At 43.8% G+C, this 16,242-nt stretch overlaps 1 long non-coding RNA gene across 1 annotated transcript in view; it reads left to right on the top strand.

The window, feature by feature from the left end:
* The window catches only part of LOC140486277 (uncharacterized), a 361,646-nt gene that overhangs the window by 56,192 nt on the left and 289,212 nt on the right, over nucleotides 1-16,242 (top strand). The window contains exon 3 of the long non-coding RNA XR_011962544.1: nucleotides 2,899-3,034. This is a non-coding gene — a long non-coding RNA (uncharacterized lncRNA). The remainder of the gene's footprint in view (nucleotides 1-2,898; nucleotides 3,035-16,242) is intronic.

The raw sequence follows: 16,242 nt of genomic DNA, 5'->3' as shown, positions 1-16,242 counted from the left end.
AGGGCTGCAGATGCTGGAAACCAGATTCTAGATTAGAGTGGTGCTGGAAAAGCACAGAAGTTCAGGTAGCATCCGAGGAGCAGGAAAATCGATGTTTCGGGCAAAAACCCTTCATCAGGAATAGAGGCAGAGTGCCTGCAGGGTGGAGAGATAAATGAGAGGAGGGTGTGGGTGGGGAAAAGGTAGCATAGAGTACATAGTGAATGGGGTGGGGATGGAGGTGATAGGTCAGGGAGGAGGGTGGGGGAAGGTAGCAAAGAGTACAATGGATGAATGGGGGTGGGGATGAAGGTGATAGGTCAGAGAGGAAGGTGGAATGGATAGGTGGAAAGGAAGATAGGCAGGTAGGACAAGTCATGGGGACAATGCTGAGCTGGAAGCTTGGAGCTGGGGTGAGGTGGGGGCAGGGGAAATGAGGAAACTGGCAAAGTCCACATTGATGCCCTGGGGTTGAAGTGTTCCGTGGCGGAAGATGAAGTGTTCTTCCTTCAGGTGTTGGGTGGTGAGGAAGCAGCAGTGAAGGAGGCTCAGGACCTCCATGTCCTTGGCTGAGTGGGAGAGGGAGTTGAAATGTTGGGCCACTAGGCGATGTGGCTGATTGGTGCGGGTGGCCCAGAGATGTTCCCTAAAGCGCTGTGCTAGGAGGCATCCAGTCTCCCCAGTGTAGAAGAGACCACATCAGGAGCAACGGATACAATAAATTATAATGGTGGATGTGCAGGTAAAACGCATGAATGTGGAAGGTTCCTTTGGGGCCTTGGACGGAAGTGAGGGGGGAGGTGTGGGTGCAGGTTTTGCAATTCCTGTGGTGGCAGGGAAAGGTATCAGGAAGGGACAGTGGGTTGTTGGGGGGTATGGACCTGAACAGGTTGTCACAAAGGCAATTGTCTTTGTGGAAGGTGGATAGGGGTGGGGATGGAAATATATCTCTGGTAGTGGGGTCCGTTTGAAGGTGGCTGAAATGTTGGCAGATGATGCGATTTATGTGGAGGTTTATGAGAAAGAATGCCTCATCTTCTGCCTCAGGACCCTTCAACCCCATGGCATCAATGTGGACTTCCTCATTTACCCTACTCCCACCTTATCCCAGTTCCAACCTTCCAGCTCAGCACCATCCTCGTGACCTGTCTACCTGTCAATCTTCCTTCCCATGTATCTGCTCCAACCTCCCCTCCGACTTATCACCATTAGCCCCACTTCCATCCACCTATTTCACTCTTAACTACCTTCTCCCCAGCCCCACCACCCTCCCATTTATCTCTCCACCCCCAAGGCTCCCACCCTCAAACTTGATGAAGGGCTTTTGTCCGAAAGGTCGATTTTCCTGCTCCACGGATGCTGCCTGACCTGCTGTGCTTTTCCAGCTCCATTCTAATCTTGACTCTAATCTCCAGCATCTGCAGTACCCACCTCCGTCTGGTCTGTGAGCAGTCATGATAATCTGATGAGACTGGTTGTTTGTCGATACAGAGTTGTGGGATGATGGTTTAGGAAGATAGTAGCCACGTAACATGCAGAGACATTCTTCAGAAGAAACATTTGATGATGGCTGGGATGCACATTCGCTGAGCAAGTACTCATTCTGTTTTATGTCAGAAATTTGAGCTATCTAGTTTCCTGGTAGAGGAGAGGATAATTGGAAGTTGGATGGAAAGTAAGTGATTTAAGGCTTTAATGGGATGAAAATGTATGGAATTAAGGTAGTCATCACTCAAGGGCAAGGGTCCGAAGTTACCATTTTAGACTTGAGTATGAAATCTAAGAAATCTGAGTCTTCTTTCATTCTCACCACATTTTGTGACCAGATTTGCCATTTCTCTCACCACACCAGGGAGACAAAAATTCCACCCATAGAAAGTATACAGTGCAGCAAGACACCATCTGGCTCAAATATACATAACATGCTTTAAGCTTTACAGAAAGCAATCCTGAGCACAAGTTACATTTAAATTGTACAGTTACACATTTGTGTAATTGTTATTTATAAGTTTTGTAACATAATGCAACCAGTGTGTTTAAACATTGAAGCCTATATCTCATCTTTACATTAACATGGATGAATGATAATGTGATTAATAAGCTATGGAAGTTGATACTTTTTGACTTGGGCAAGAGCCAGTATAAACAAAGTTTACAAGAAAATGTAATGGCTATTTAAAAGTTAAAAATTAATAACTTTATTCTTTCTGCTTTCATTATAACTGTTGTACAGATCGTGTTATAAAGTAGGCTGTAAGGGTGTGCTTGGGTGGTGAGGTAGGAATAGATGAACACAGGTAGAGGGTGCAACCTGGTTGGTTGATGGGAGGAATGAATCCAGTTGGTAGCTGCAAGGAAGGGTCGGTCAGAGGAATGGAAGGCAGGGGGAGAGGAAGGGGCTGGGAAGGGAGTCAGGGGATGGGAAAGGAGGTTATTTGAAATTGGAGAACTCAATGTTGAGTGCTCTGCCCTGTAGGCTGCCAAGTGGAAGATGAGGTATTGTTCCTCCAACATGCGGTCTGAATCACTGTAGCAACGGAGGAGGCCGAGGACATCATGTCAGAAAGGGAGTGGGAAGGGGAATTAAAATAGTCGGTGACTGAGATGCTCGGCAAAATGTGCCCTGAGTTTACATTTGGTCTCCCCGATACACATCGGGAGTACCAGATACAGTAAACCAGGTTGGAGGAGAGGCAGGTGAATTTCTGTCTCACCTGAATGGAGGTGAAGGGGGTGGTGGGCTGACATGTTTTGCAAATTTTACAGTTGCAGGGAAGGCCAAATAAAAACTCAGGGCATGTTTTGCCGAGCATCTCAGCTGGGATCACAGGGGCTAACCTGATCTCCCAGCCACCGACCATGTTACCTTTTCCATTTCCTTTTCAACTTGACTATCCTTGTCCTCCTCCATTGCCACAGTGAATCAGACCGCAAATTGGAGGGACAAGTCTCATCTTCCACCTGGCAGCCTACAGCACAGAGGACTTTTTGCAGCAGAGAGCGGCGGGAACTGGACGGAAGTGAAGTCGGAACGCAGAGGCTGTTGGGAAGATGGGTGAGTGTTATTTAAGTAGGTGTGTTCTAGGCCCCAGGTCCTACACAGTAGGGCCTCCTCTAACCTAAAAAGTCCACCAACACAGGGGTCGAGGGAAGTTTCTGTTGAGAAAAGAGCAAGTCTTTGGCTCAGGAGTTTTCGACAAAGAAGTTGAGAGAAGTGATTACGCCACAGTTGAAGAGGGTGAAGACATGACTGCCAAGCTGATTCAGTGTACTGCGTGTATGATGGGGGAGGTCAGGGACTCTGGTGTAGCTGGCTCATATAACTTTGGAAAGTGTGTACACTTTCAGCTTCTGACAGGGCATATTGCAGCACTGAAGAAAGAACTAGATGACCTCAGGCTCATCCGAGAGAACGAGATCTTTCTGGACAGGACCTTCAGCGAGGTTATTACACCGAGCATACCAGAAGTGAGTAGAAGGGAGAAGATGATAAGAAAGGCAGAGATGAAACAAGCGCAACAGAGGGTTGGGATACCTGGTTGGCATGGACGGGTTGGACCGAAGGATCTGTTTCCATGACTCTATGACTCTGTGACTCTATGACCCCGGGGGAAGTACCTGTCAGGAACAGGTTGAATCTCTTGGAAACCGTAGAGACAGATGTCACTGCCAGTCTGAGAGGCGGTCAGGTCTGCCAATCAGAAATTGGCATGGAGGCAGAGCCGAGGAGTCAGACATCACATAGATCCGTGGTAATAGGGGACTCCATAGTGAGAGGGACTGAAAGGGGTTTCTGCAGCAACAGGCGGGATTTGAGGATGGTGTATTGCCTTCCTGGTGCCAGGATTAAGGACATCGCAGACAGAGTGCAGGAAATCCTCAAGGGTGAAGGTGAAGAGCCAGACGTGGTGGTTCATGTTGGCACAAATGACGTCTGGAAGAAGAGGAGGGATATTGTACAGTGGGACTTCGGAGAACTCGGAAAAGGCTGAAAAACAGGACAGAACTGAAAATGTGTTGCTGAAAAAGCGCAGCAGGTCAGGCAGCATCCAAGGAGCAGGAGAATCAATGTTTCGGGCATGAGCCCTTCTTCAGGAATGAAGAAAGTGTGAAAAACAGGACATCCAGGGTGGTTATCTCCAGTTTGCTTCCTGTTCCTTGGGCTGGAGAGGACAAGAACATGGAGATAATGGATTTGAATGTGTGGCTGGGAAGCTGGTGCAGGAAGCAAAGATTTAAATTCTTGGATCACTGGGGTATGTTTAGCGGTAAGGATAAATTATATAAGAGGGACGGGTTGCACCTTAATAGGTGGGGGACCAGCATTCTGGCAGGTAGGTTTGCCACTGCAACACAGCTGTGTTTAAACTAAATAGCGGGGGGAGGGGACAAGCTGGAAGTTTAAGAAGGAAGTTAAAGGGAAAGTTAGAACAAGAGAAGTCAAGAAAGACAATGGAATCAATGGAGCAGAAAACTCAAAAAGGGATCATGCCGTAAGTTCAAGTGAAATAGGGATTGATAGGAAGGGTGAGGGGAGTAACAAATTAAAAATATTAGATATGAATGCACGAAGCATTAGAAATAAGATGGATGAGCTTGAGGCTTATTTGGAAATTGGCAGCTACGATGTTGTGGGGATAACTGAGATGTGGCTTCAAGTGGACAGGGTCTGGGAAATGAATATTCAAGGCTATACGTGCTGTCGTAAGGACAGACTGACTGGCAGAGGGGGTGGGGTGGCCCTGTTGGTAAGGAATAATATTCAGTCCCTTGCGCGGGGGGACCTAGAATCAGGGGATGTAGAGTCAGTATGGATAGAGCTGAGAAATTCTAAGGATAGACAGACCCTAATGGGAGTTATCTACAGGACCCCAAACAGTAGCCTGGATATAGTGTGTAAGTTGAATAAAGAGTTGAAATTGGCCTGTTGCAAAGATATTACTACAGTTGTTATGGGGGATTTCAACATGCAGGTAGACTGGGAGAATCAGGATGGTACTGGACCCCAAGAAAGGGAATTTGTGGAGTGCCTCTGAGATGGATTCTTAGAACAGCTTGTGCTGGAGCCTACCAGGGAGAAAGCAACTCTGGATCTGGTGTTGTGCAACGAACTGGATTTGATCAGGGACCTCGAAGTAAAGGAGCCATTAAGAGGTAGTGACCATAATACAATAAGCTTTAATCTGCAGTTTGAAAAGGAGAGGGTAGAATCAGAAGTGACAATATTTCAGTTGAATAAAGGGAACTATGGAGCTATGAGGGAGGAGCTGGCCAAAATTCAATGGTGCAATCCTAGCAGGGATGGCAGTAGAACAACAATGGCAGGTATTTCTGGGGAAATGCAGAAGGTGCAGGATCAGTTCATTCCAAAAAGGAAGAAAGATCCTAAGGGGAGACAGGGCTGGCCCTGTCTGACGAGGGAAGTTAAGGACCAAAGGGAAAAAGTATAACATAGCAAAGATGAGTGGGAAATTGGACGACTGGGAAGCTTTTAAAGAACAACAAAGGATAACGATAAAGGAAATACGCAAAGCAAAAAATAAGGTACGAAGGTAAACTGGCCAAAAATATAAAGGAGGATAGTAAAAGTTTTTTTAGGTATGTGAAAAGAAAAAAAATGGTTAAGACTAAAATTGGGCCCTTGAAGACAGAAACGGTGAATTTATTACAGGGAACAAAGAAATGGCAGAAGAGTTGAATTGGTACTTTAGATCTGTCTTCACTGGGGAAGACATGAGCAATCTCCCAGATGTAATAGTGGCTGAAGGGAATTTATATTAGGCAGGAAATGGTGTTGGAGAGACTGTTAGGTCTGAAGGCTGATAAGTCCCTGGGGCCTGATAGTCTGCATCCCAGGGTACTGAAGGAGGTGGCTCTAGAAATTGTGGATGCATTGGTGATCATTTTCCAATGTTCTAAAGATTCATGATCAGTTCCTGTGGATTGGAGAGTGGCTAATGCTGTCCTGCTTTTTAAGAAAGGAAGGAGAGAGAAAGCACAGAATCATAGACCAGTTAGTCTGACCTCAGTGGTGGGAAAGATGCTGGAGTCAATTATAAAGAATGAAATTACGACACATCTGGATAGCGGTAACAGGATAGGTCAGAGTCAGCATGGATTTATGAAGGGGAAATCATGCTTGACTAATCTGGAATTTTTTGAGGATGTAACTCCGAAGATGGACAAGGGAGATCCAGTGGATGTAGTATACCTGGACTTTCAGAAAGCCTTTGATAAAGTCCCACATAGGAGGTTAGTGAGCAAAATTAGGGCACATGGTATTGGGGCAAAAGACTGACATGGATTGAAAATTGGTTGGCTGACAGGAAACAAAGAGTAGTGATAAACGGCTCCTTTTCGGAATGGCAGGCGGTGACCAGTGGTGTGCCGCAGGGATCAGTGCTGGGACCGCAGCTTTTTACAATGTACATTAATGATATAGATGAAGATATTAAATGTAATATTAGCAAATTTGATGACACAAAGCTGGGTGGCAGGATGAAATGTGAGGAGGATATTAGGAGAATACAGAGTGACCTGGACAGGCTAGGTGAGTAGACGGATGCATGTCAGATGTATTTTAATGTGAATAAATGTGTGGTTATCCACTTTGGTGGCAAGAACAGAAAGGCAGATTACTACGTAAATGGGGGCAAGTTAGGTAAAGGGGCAGTACAACGAGATCTAGGTGTTCTTGTACATCAGTCAATGAAAGCAAGCATGCAGGTACAGCAGGCAGTGGAGAAAGCTAATAGCATGCTGGCCTTCATAATCAGAGGAATTGAGCATAGAAGTAAAGAGGTCCTTCTGCAGTTTTACAGGGCCCTGGTGAGATCGCACCTGGAATATCGTGTGCAGTTTGGTCTCCAAATTTGAGGAAAGACATTCTGGCTATTGAGGGAATGCAGCATAGGTTCATGACGTCAATTCCCGGAATGGCGGGACTATCTTACGCTGAAAGATTGTAGCGACTCGGCTTGTATCCGCTTGAGTTTCGAAGGCTCGGTGGGGATCTAATTGAGATGTATAGATTATTAAAGGATTGGACACTCTGGAGGCAGGAAGCATGTTTCTGCTGATAGGTAAGTCCAGAACCAGAGGACACAGTTTAAAAATAAGGGGTAAGCCACATAGAATAGAGTTGAGGAGAAACTTCTTCACCCAGAGAGTGGTGGGTGTATGGAATGGTCTCCCCCAGAATGCTGTGGAGGCCAAGTCTCTGGATACTTTCAAGAAAGAGTTGGATAAAGTTCTTAAGGATAGTGGAATCAAGGGTTATGGGGATAAGGCAGGAACAGGATACTGATTGAGGATGATCAGCCATGATCATAATGAATGGTGGTGCTGGCTTGAAGGGCAGAATGGCCTACTCCTGCTTATTTGGAATTATTATTATCTATTGTCTATTGACTTAAAATTGAGTTCTCCAATTTCAAATAACCTCCTTTCCCATCCCCTGACTCCCTTCCCAGCCCCTCCCTTCCATTCCTGTGTTTGACCTTTCCTTCCAGCTACCAACTGGATTAATTCCTCACATCGACCAACCAGGTTATACCATCTATCTATGTTCACCTATCCAACCTCACCACCCAGCCATCCCCCCCTTTATCTGCAGCTCCCCTTATACCCACCCCCAGTCCTGAAGAAGGGTTATACCCGAAACGTTGACTTCTCCACCTCCTGATGCTGCCTGGTTTGCTGTGTTCTTTCAGCCTCCTGCTTGTCTACCTTGGATTCCAGAATCTGCAGTTTTTTTTTGTCTTCGATACTATAATCGCAACCAAAGAAGTCTTAAAACTCCAAGACCTAGGTCTTGGCTCCACATTCTGCAACTGCATCCTCAGCTTCCTGACCCATAGGCTGCAATCAGTGAAGATAGACAACTGCTCCTTCACAATAATCCTCAACACTGGACCCCTCCAGAAGGATGCATCCTCAGCCCCTTACTGTACTCCCTGTACACCCACAACTGTGTACCCCAATTCCAAATAAATTCCAACTACAGGTTTACTGAAGTCACCGCTGTAGTAGGACATATATCAAATAACGATGAGTTAGAATACAGGGAGGAGATAGAGGGCTTGGTGTTGCGGTGCAATGATAACAACCTCTCTCCCAATGTTGGAAATAGAAAAGAACTGATCATTGACCTCAGGAAGAAAGAAGGAGGACACAGCACTATCCAAATCAATGGAGTTGAGGTGGAGAGGGTCAAGAGTGTCAAGTTCCTAGGAGTGACAATAGTTGATAATCTGTCCTGGGCCTCCTGCATAGATGCGACGATCAAGAAGGCACAACATGGCAGCTTAGGAAATTCAGCATGTCCGTAAGGATCCTCATCAACTTTGACAGATGCACCATAGAAAGCATTCTATCCAGGTGCATAACAGCCTGGTATGGCAACAGCTCTGTCCAGGACCATAAGAAACTACAGAACGTTGTGCACACAGCCCAGACGATCATGGAAGCCAACCTGCCATCCATGGACTACACTTACACTTCTCGTTGCCACGGAAAGGCTATCAACATCAATAAAACCCATTCCACTCTGGTAATGCACTTTTCCAACCTCTTCTGTCAGACAGAAGATGTGCACCAACCGGTTCAAGAACAGCTTCTTCCCTGCTGTCATTAGACTGCTGAACAGACCTCTTCAACTTCAAATAATGTTGATCTTGTAAATGTTGATCTTACTTGGCACAAGTCCTGTGCAGCCGTAACCTTGTATGCCTCGGTCTGTCTAAGCAACCAATGATATTTATTCCTGATGAAGGGATTATGCTGAAAACGTCAATTCTCCTACTCCTTGGATGCTGCCTGACCTGCTGTACTTTTCCAGCACCACACTCTTGACTGATACTTATGTCCTTGTTTGCTATGATCGGCCAGCACTGTTCACAAAACAAAGCTTTCACTGTATTTAGGTACATGTGATTACAATAAGTCAAATTAAAGTAATACTTTATTTTGTATCAAAGGCATAAAAGAATATGGAAAGGCTCTTTGAGCTTCTACACAATTTGCATGACCATGAACACCTTTCAACTAATTCACTGTGCTGATAGATACAATAGTCATGGTAAAAACGTCAAAGAAAATAAACAATTTAACCTATCAAACAAAATTTAAAAATCCGGAAATGCTTAGCAGGCTAGACATCTTCTTTGGAGAGAAATAGGATTGACATTTCAGGTCAAGGTGGCCTTCTTCAGAACTGAAGAAGAGAAATGCAATAGCTTTTGAGCCAAGGGCAAGAGGAGGTATGAAGAAAATCAAAGGGGAAGGTTTGTGATAGGGTGGATACAGCTGAGATTAAGTAACAAAAAATGTCATAATGCAAAAGCTAGAGAGTGGTAATAGTATAATGTCCAACATTCCTTTATTTATTCACACATGGGTTAGGGACATCACTGGCTGGGTCAGCATTTATTGCCCATCGCTAGTTGCCCTTGATAAGGTGCTGTGAGCTGCATTCTTAAATTCCTGCAATCCCTATGCTGTTGGTACTATCACAATGCTGTTAGGGAGGGCATTCCAGGATTTTGATCAGCAACAGTGAAGGAACAGCTACTGAGTGGCTTGGAGTGGATGTTGCAGGTGGTGGTGGTATTCCCATGTCTCTGCTGGCCATGTCCTTCTAAATGGACATGATAGTCGGTTTGGAAGGTACAGTAGGAGCAATGTGTACTGAGTATCAGTGGTGGCTAAATGTTTGTGGATGTGGTGGCAATTAAGTGGGCCAAATGAGATGGAGTCATGCGTCTTCATTATTGATGAAGTTGCACCTATCCAGGAAATGGCAAGTGTTCCCTCAGACTCTTGATTTGTGCCTTGTAGATTGTGGAAATGCTTTGGGGAATGTGGAGGTGAGTTACTTGCTGCATGTCCTAACCTCTAACTTGGCCTTGTAGCCACTCTAGCTATGTGGCTGCTCTGGTTCAGTTTCTAGTGAGTAGTAACCCCTGGGATTCAGTGATGGTAATGACATTGAATATCAAGGAATGATGGTTAGATTCTATCTGTTGGGGATGGTTATTGCTTAGCGTTTGTGTGGTGTGAATGTTACTTGTTACTTTGCAGCCCTGGATATTGCCCAGGTCTTGCTGCATTTGGATATGGACTGTTCCAGTACCTGAGGAGTCATAAGTGATACTGAACATTGTGCAATTATTGGTGACCATCTCTACTTCTGACCTTATAATGGAGGGAATGTGATTGATGAAACAGCTAAGGATTGTTGAGTGTAGGACATTACCCGGAGCAACAGTGTGAAGTGGTTCATAGCTAATTAGTTGCTTATAATTGATCCATTAAGTTAATAGAAAACTATTGGAAGCCACATCATTATTGTCAGTCTAATTGCATTGCAGGAAAGATGTTAAGGCATGAGAAAGGGTACATAGGAGGTTTACCAGGATGTTCGCAGAAATAAGGGAGTTCAGTTGATGCAAAGTCAGAAACATTCAGAGTGTCTACTTTGATAGAGACAAACTCATGGAGGCTTTCAAGAAGATGGGAGGTTTCAACAGATTATACAGAAAAATAAGATCCCCCTTTGCCTTGGTCAATTATATATTGTATTAAATAATACCACCCCATTCTTTGCCATGATTCAGCATGAAACAGGGGAATGTAGGAGCAGTAGCAGGCCATTCAGCAATCATCTCGGTAAAAACAATGACTGCAGATGCTGGAAACCAGATCCTGGATTAGTGGTGCTGGAAGAGTAGCTTCTTGGATGCTGCCTGAACTGCTGTGCTCTTCCAGCACCCACTAATCCATTCAGCAATCATGTTTGCTCCACCATTCAAACAGATGATCAGCTAACCAGTTTCGACACATTCCCCTTACTGCTTGATGTTATTAGTATCAATTCTGTCTTCAACATGCTAAATCATTGATCTTCCCTCTTGATTAAAGTATTCCAAAGATTCTCCATCTTCTGAGTGAAGAAATTCTTTTCATCTCAGTTTAAATGAGACCTTATTCTGAGACCATGCCAGCTATTCCTAGGCTCACTAGCCAAGGAAAACATTCTACCTACATCTATCATGTCAGATTCTTTAAGAACTTTGTAAATTGCAATAAAATCGCCTGATTCTTTGGAACCATAGAGAACATAGGCTCAGTTTCTTCAATCACACCTCGAATGACAATCTACCCTACCCAGGGATTAATCTTGTGAATCTCCAGTGCACCTTCTTTAATGCAAGTACAGAAGTCTGGATTAGAGTGGTGCTGGAAAAGTACAGCAGGTCAGGCAGCATCCAAGGGGCAGGAAAATCGACATTTCGGGCAAAAGCCCTTCATCAGGAATAGAAGCAGGAAGCCTGCAGGGTGGAGAGATAAAAGTAGCATAGAGTACAATAGGTGAATGGGGGTGGGGATGGAGGTGATAGGTCAGAGAGGAGGGTGTAGTAGATAGGTGGAAAGGAAGATAGGCAGGCAGGACAGGTCATGGGGACAATGCTGAGCTGGAAGGTTGGAACTGGGGTAAGGTGGGGGGAGGGGAAATGAGGAAACTGGTGAAGTCCACATTGATGCCATGGGGTTGAAGTGTTCCGAGGCGGAAGATGAGGCTTTTAATGTTAGTACATCCTGCTTTAGATAAGAAGACCAAAACCACACAAAGATATGGTCCCACCAAAACTCCCACCAAGCCATCATAATTCCCTTGTGATAAGGAATGTACCATTTTCCTGCCAATTGCTTGCTGCAGCTGCATGTAAGCTTTTAGTGCCTCAAGCTGGTTCCTTTGGACATCAAGACTTCCATATTTCTCACCATTTAAGAATTACCCTGTCTTTCTATTTTTTCCCACCAAAATGGATATCACATTTTTTTATTCATTTGTAAAATGTGGATGTTTCTGGCATTTATTGCTCATCCTTAATAATCCTGATAAAGTTCGTGGTGAGTTGCCTTCCTGAACCACTAAAGTTCTTCTGATTATAGAACACCTACAGGGCTACTAGGAAGGAAGTTTCAGGGTTTTAACTCAGTGACAGTGAGGGAACAGTGATTTACTTTCCTGTCAGGGTGTTGAGTGGCTTGGAGGGGAACTTTCAGGAAAGTGCTGCCCTTGTCCTTCTAGGTGGTAGAATTCACAAGTTTAAAAGATACTGCAGTTCATCTTGTACGTGGTACACTGCTACCCTGTGCATTGTTGGTGGAGTGAATGAAAGTTGAACATGGCACATTGCTTTGTCTTGTCACTTAAGCTTCTTGAGTGTTGTCAGTATTACAGTGAAAAAGGCGAGTGGGAAATATTCTACCAAACTCTTGACTACTGCCTTATAGGTGTGGACATGCTTTGGAGTGAAAGGAAGTTAGTTACTCACTGCAGAATTGTGCTTGTAGCAACAGTATGATTGGTCCTGTTCAGTTTGTGGGTGTTGACAGATAACATACAAACAAAGAATAAAACATCCTTTGAGCCTGCTCCACCATTCAATAAATTCATGGCTAATCTGGTTTTAATCTCAACTCTACATCCCTGCATATCCCCAGTAATTTTTCCTCCTCTCAGTAATCAGGAATCTATCTACCTCTGCCTTAAAAATATTTAAAGGTTTTTCACACCCCTCCCTTTTGATGAAGATAATTCCAAAGACAGTTAGAATACTTAAAAGACATTTGGATAGGTACGTGAATAGGAAGCATTTAGAGGAATATAGGGCAAATGCAGGCAAATCGGAGTAACTTAATTTGGGAAACGTAGTTGGCATGGATGAGTTGGACCAAAGGATCTGTTTCCATTCTGTATGTATCTATGACTCTCAAGCCTCTTGAGAAAAAATGTTTCCTCATCTCTGTTTTAAGTGGGTGCCACCTTATTTTTAAACTATGACCCCTAGTTCATGATTCCCCCACAAGAGGAAAAGTGGTGTTGTTCGGGTATTCCACAACACACCCCTATCAATGCTCTTCTTATCTCCAAGCTCACCATTAGAAACAGCAGAAGATTCCATACAATATCAATACTAAACATTAGAATGGACGAAATAAAAGTTGAAAGAATCTGGGAATAAAATAGGTAGATGTGATTAGAATAATTTGTTCTTGTGGAAGATATACAGCAACAAAACTCTGAGTAGCTTATTTGCACAATGTCACTTCTTGTACCTTGTTTGTGTTATGTGCCTAGAAGCTGAGTGGCAGGACTTGTAGGATTGTAATGGGCTATGGAGAATGTCCTTCAGAATGATGCAGCACCATCCACAGCCAGCCACATTGTAGCTATGTAGATATATTGTGCAGTATGCAGGATTAGGTAGCCAACTAGCCATGATATTGGAATTATAGGGTTTCTTGGAGATCTACCTCTTATACAGGTATACAGTGAGAGTCAACTGCCATCTACAGTACTTGAGATTCTATTCTCCCTGGAGCCTCACTTGAAATTATTTACACTTGCACACAAAGAAGAAATACCGAGAAGACCCTGAAACATAGTTATTGTTAATAAAATCTGATGTAGGTGGGACTTCAATGTTTGTTTAAGGTTCTTTTAATATTATACTTAATAAGGTTAACACACAGAAATATATCTACATTCATGAAAGTTTATGGAGAGCTGTAATTAGAGGTCCAAGTGTTTTAATGACACAATTCTATACTGCTGGTCACAGATCAGTTGGTCACTGATGGAGTGAAAATCAGTCTCCTCATCAAATTTAGATTTCATATCCTCTAATAGTGACATGTACTTTAAAGCATCCATATAAACTGAAAGGGCATGGGTCTCTGCCATTGCTGTGTTTTCCATGGGGATACACAGATTAAGCAGCATGCACAAATAAGGCACCTGTGTCTTGAATGGTACAAGTATGCATTGCAAGCTGGGAAGTTTTGTAGACATATCTAGCAGTTGTTTATGAGGTCCCAGTGGTGTAGAAATTCATAACAGCTGCAAGTTTGACTGTCATTCTCTTCCATCAGTCATAAGGTCAGAAGTGGTGGTGTTCACTGCTGATTACACAATGTTGAACACTATGCATGACTCCTCAGGTACTGAAGCAGTCTGTGCTCATATGCAGCAAGACCTGAACAATATTTAAGTTTCAACTGATGAGTGGCATGCAACATTTATACCACCTAAGTGCCAAGCAATGACCATCTCCAATAAGAGAGAAACTAGTCACCATTACTTGACATTCAATGGGGTTGTCATCATTGAACTTGCCCCTGTCAACATTCTGGGTGTTGCTATTGACCAGAAACTGAACTTGACACGCCACTAACTGATATGGTTTTAGGAGCAAGTGGTTAATAATTCAGGGATAGGAATCCTGCAGTAAACAACTCACTTCCGTAAAATCAGTTCACCATCTACAAGGCAAGGCAACAATGTAATGGAACACATCAAACTTGCCTGAATGAGTGCAGCTTCAACAATTCAAGAAGCATGACACCATCCTGGACAAAGCAAACCACTTTATTGACACCACATTCCCTCCCTCTACCAGTGAGAACCAGTAGCAGCAGAGTGTACAAACCTCAAGATGCATTGCAGAACTTCACCAAAGTTCCTTAGATAGCAACTTCTAAACTCACATTCATGATCATATCTAAAATGACAAGGGCAGCAGATACATGAAAACATCACCACCTGCAAGTTCTCCTCAAAGCCACTCACTATCCTGACCTGGAAATATACCCCTGTTCCTTCATTTGCTGGGTCAAAATCCTGGAAATGCACCCTGCACCCCAAGGGCATTGTGGGTCTACATACAGCATTGGGACTATAGTGGTTCAAGAAGGCAGCTTACTACCACCTTCTGAAGGGCAACTAGGGATGGACAATAAATGCTGGCCCAGCTGGCGATGACTACATTCTGTGAGTGAATTGGTAAAAAGGACCTCATACAGTAACCAACCGTCTCAACTGAAAATCCTGGTCACAAACATTCTTGACCATCTCATTCAATAATATTAATTAATCCTAGAAACAGCTGTGAAGTATAATTAATGACAAACGAGCTGTAAAGGTGTAACTTAGTTCAAAAATTCACAATCATCTTCCAAAATTCTGTAGCAAGAGCTGCTCACTTCACTAAATCCTATATGCAATGCTGCCTTTCTTGGGTACTGTGGGGATTGAGGGTGATATTCTCATGCTTGCTACCACTTACAATTTCTTACTCTGTGCCAAATGGCTTGTGCAACAGATATGTGAATCATGTCAATTATGTGAAAAATCCACACAGAAGCAGCCCTCCTTGTTGGAGGCCTCCAGGTCCCAATGTTCTCAGGGCACCATAGAAATTTTATTTGTGTGGGCTGCAACTGCTGAATGATCATATTACTAATGAGCTGCTGTGTTTCTGATATAGCACACATAAGCTCATTGAAACCCTCTCCAATGGATCCATAAGCTATCATCATCCTTGTGACCACCGTACTGAGTGGCAGGAACACATAAGGAAAACAAATATTTGGAAACTCAGGAGAAGCATCAACCTCCAGCAGATGTAAAGCAACCTCTAACGTGGAGCTTCTAGATGTAGGTGCCTTCCTGATGTGGTGAAGATGCAGGAAAGCCACAGTGGCTCATCTTACATGAAATGCTGTGCAAAGAGAGGGACAGTGGTGCTATACTCTGATTAGGAGTGACAATCAGAACACCATGACATGATATCCTGGCCATCTCCAGTATGATGTCTCCAACACATCAGATTCTCGTGCAGGTTATGTCTTGGTTATGTTGTATTATAGTACAGACAGAGGATGCCGTTTAATCCTTGCATCCTTGACAACTGGAGGATGCAATAAGTGTACAGGTGATAAGGATCTTTGATTTAATTTATTGTGGTCACATGTACCTAAGTACAGTGAAAAGTTTTGTTTTACAAGCTATACAGGCACATCATAGCAACAAGGACATACAGATCATAGGGTGCTTAGACAGAGCAAGGCACACAAGTTTATAATGCACAGGAGGTGCACAAAGGCAAATTTAACATAGATTTGGAATTTGAGAGGTCTATTCAGTAGTCTTATGATAGCAGGGAAGAAGCTGTACTTGAAGTGTGTGTGTGTGTGTGTGTGTGCACATGTTCAAACTTCTGTGTCTTCTGCCTGATGGAAGAGGTTGGAAGAGAGTATTACCAAGGTCAGAGGGGTGTCGGCAGCCTTTCCGCAGCAATGAGAAGTGTAGATGGAGCCCATGGATGGTAGGATGGCTTCCATGATGGTTTGCACTGTGCACACAACAATGAGAGTCATGGCATTGCACTGAGTAGGAAAATGAGAATGTTCTTG

The sequence above is a fragment of the Chiloscyllium punctatum genome, chromosome 15, assembly GCF_047496795.1.
Source record: "Chiloscyllium punctatum isolate Juve2018m chromosome 15, sChiPun1.3, whole genome shotgun sequence".
NCBI lineage: Eukaryota > Metazoa > Chordata > Chondrichthyes > Orectolobiformes > Hemiscylliidae > Chiloscyllium > Chiloscyllium punctatum.
Note: the sequence above shows the minus strand (reverse complement) of the source record. Positions and strands in the feature narration are given on the sequence as shown.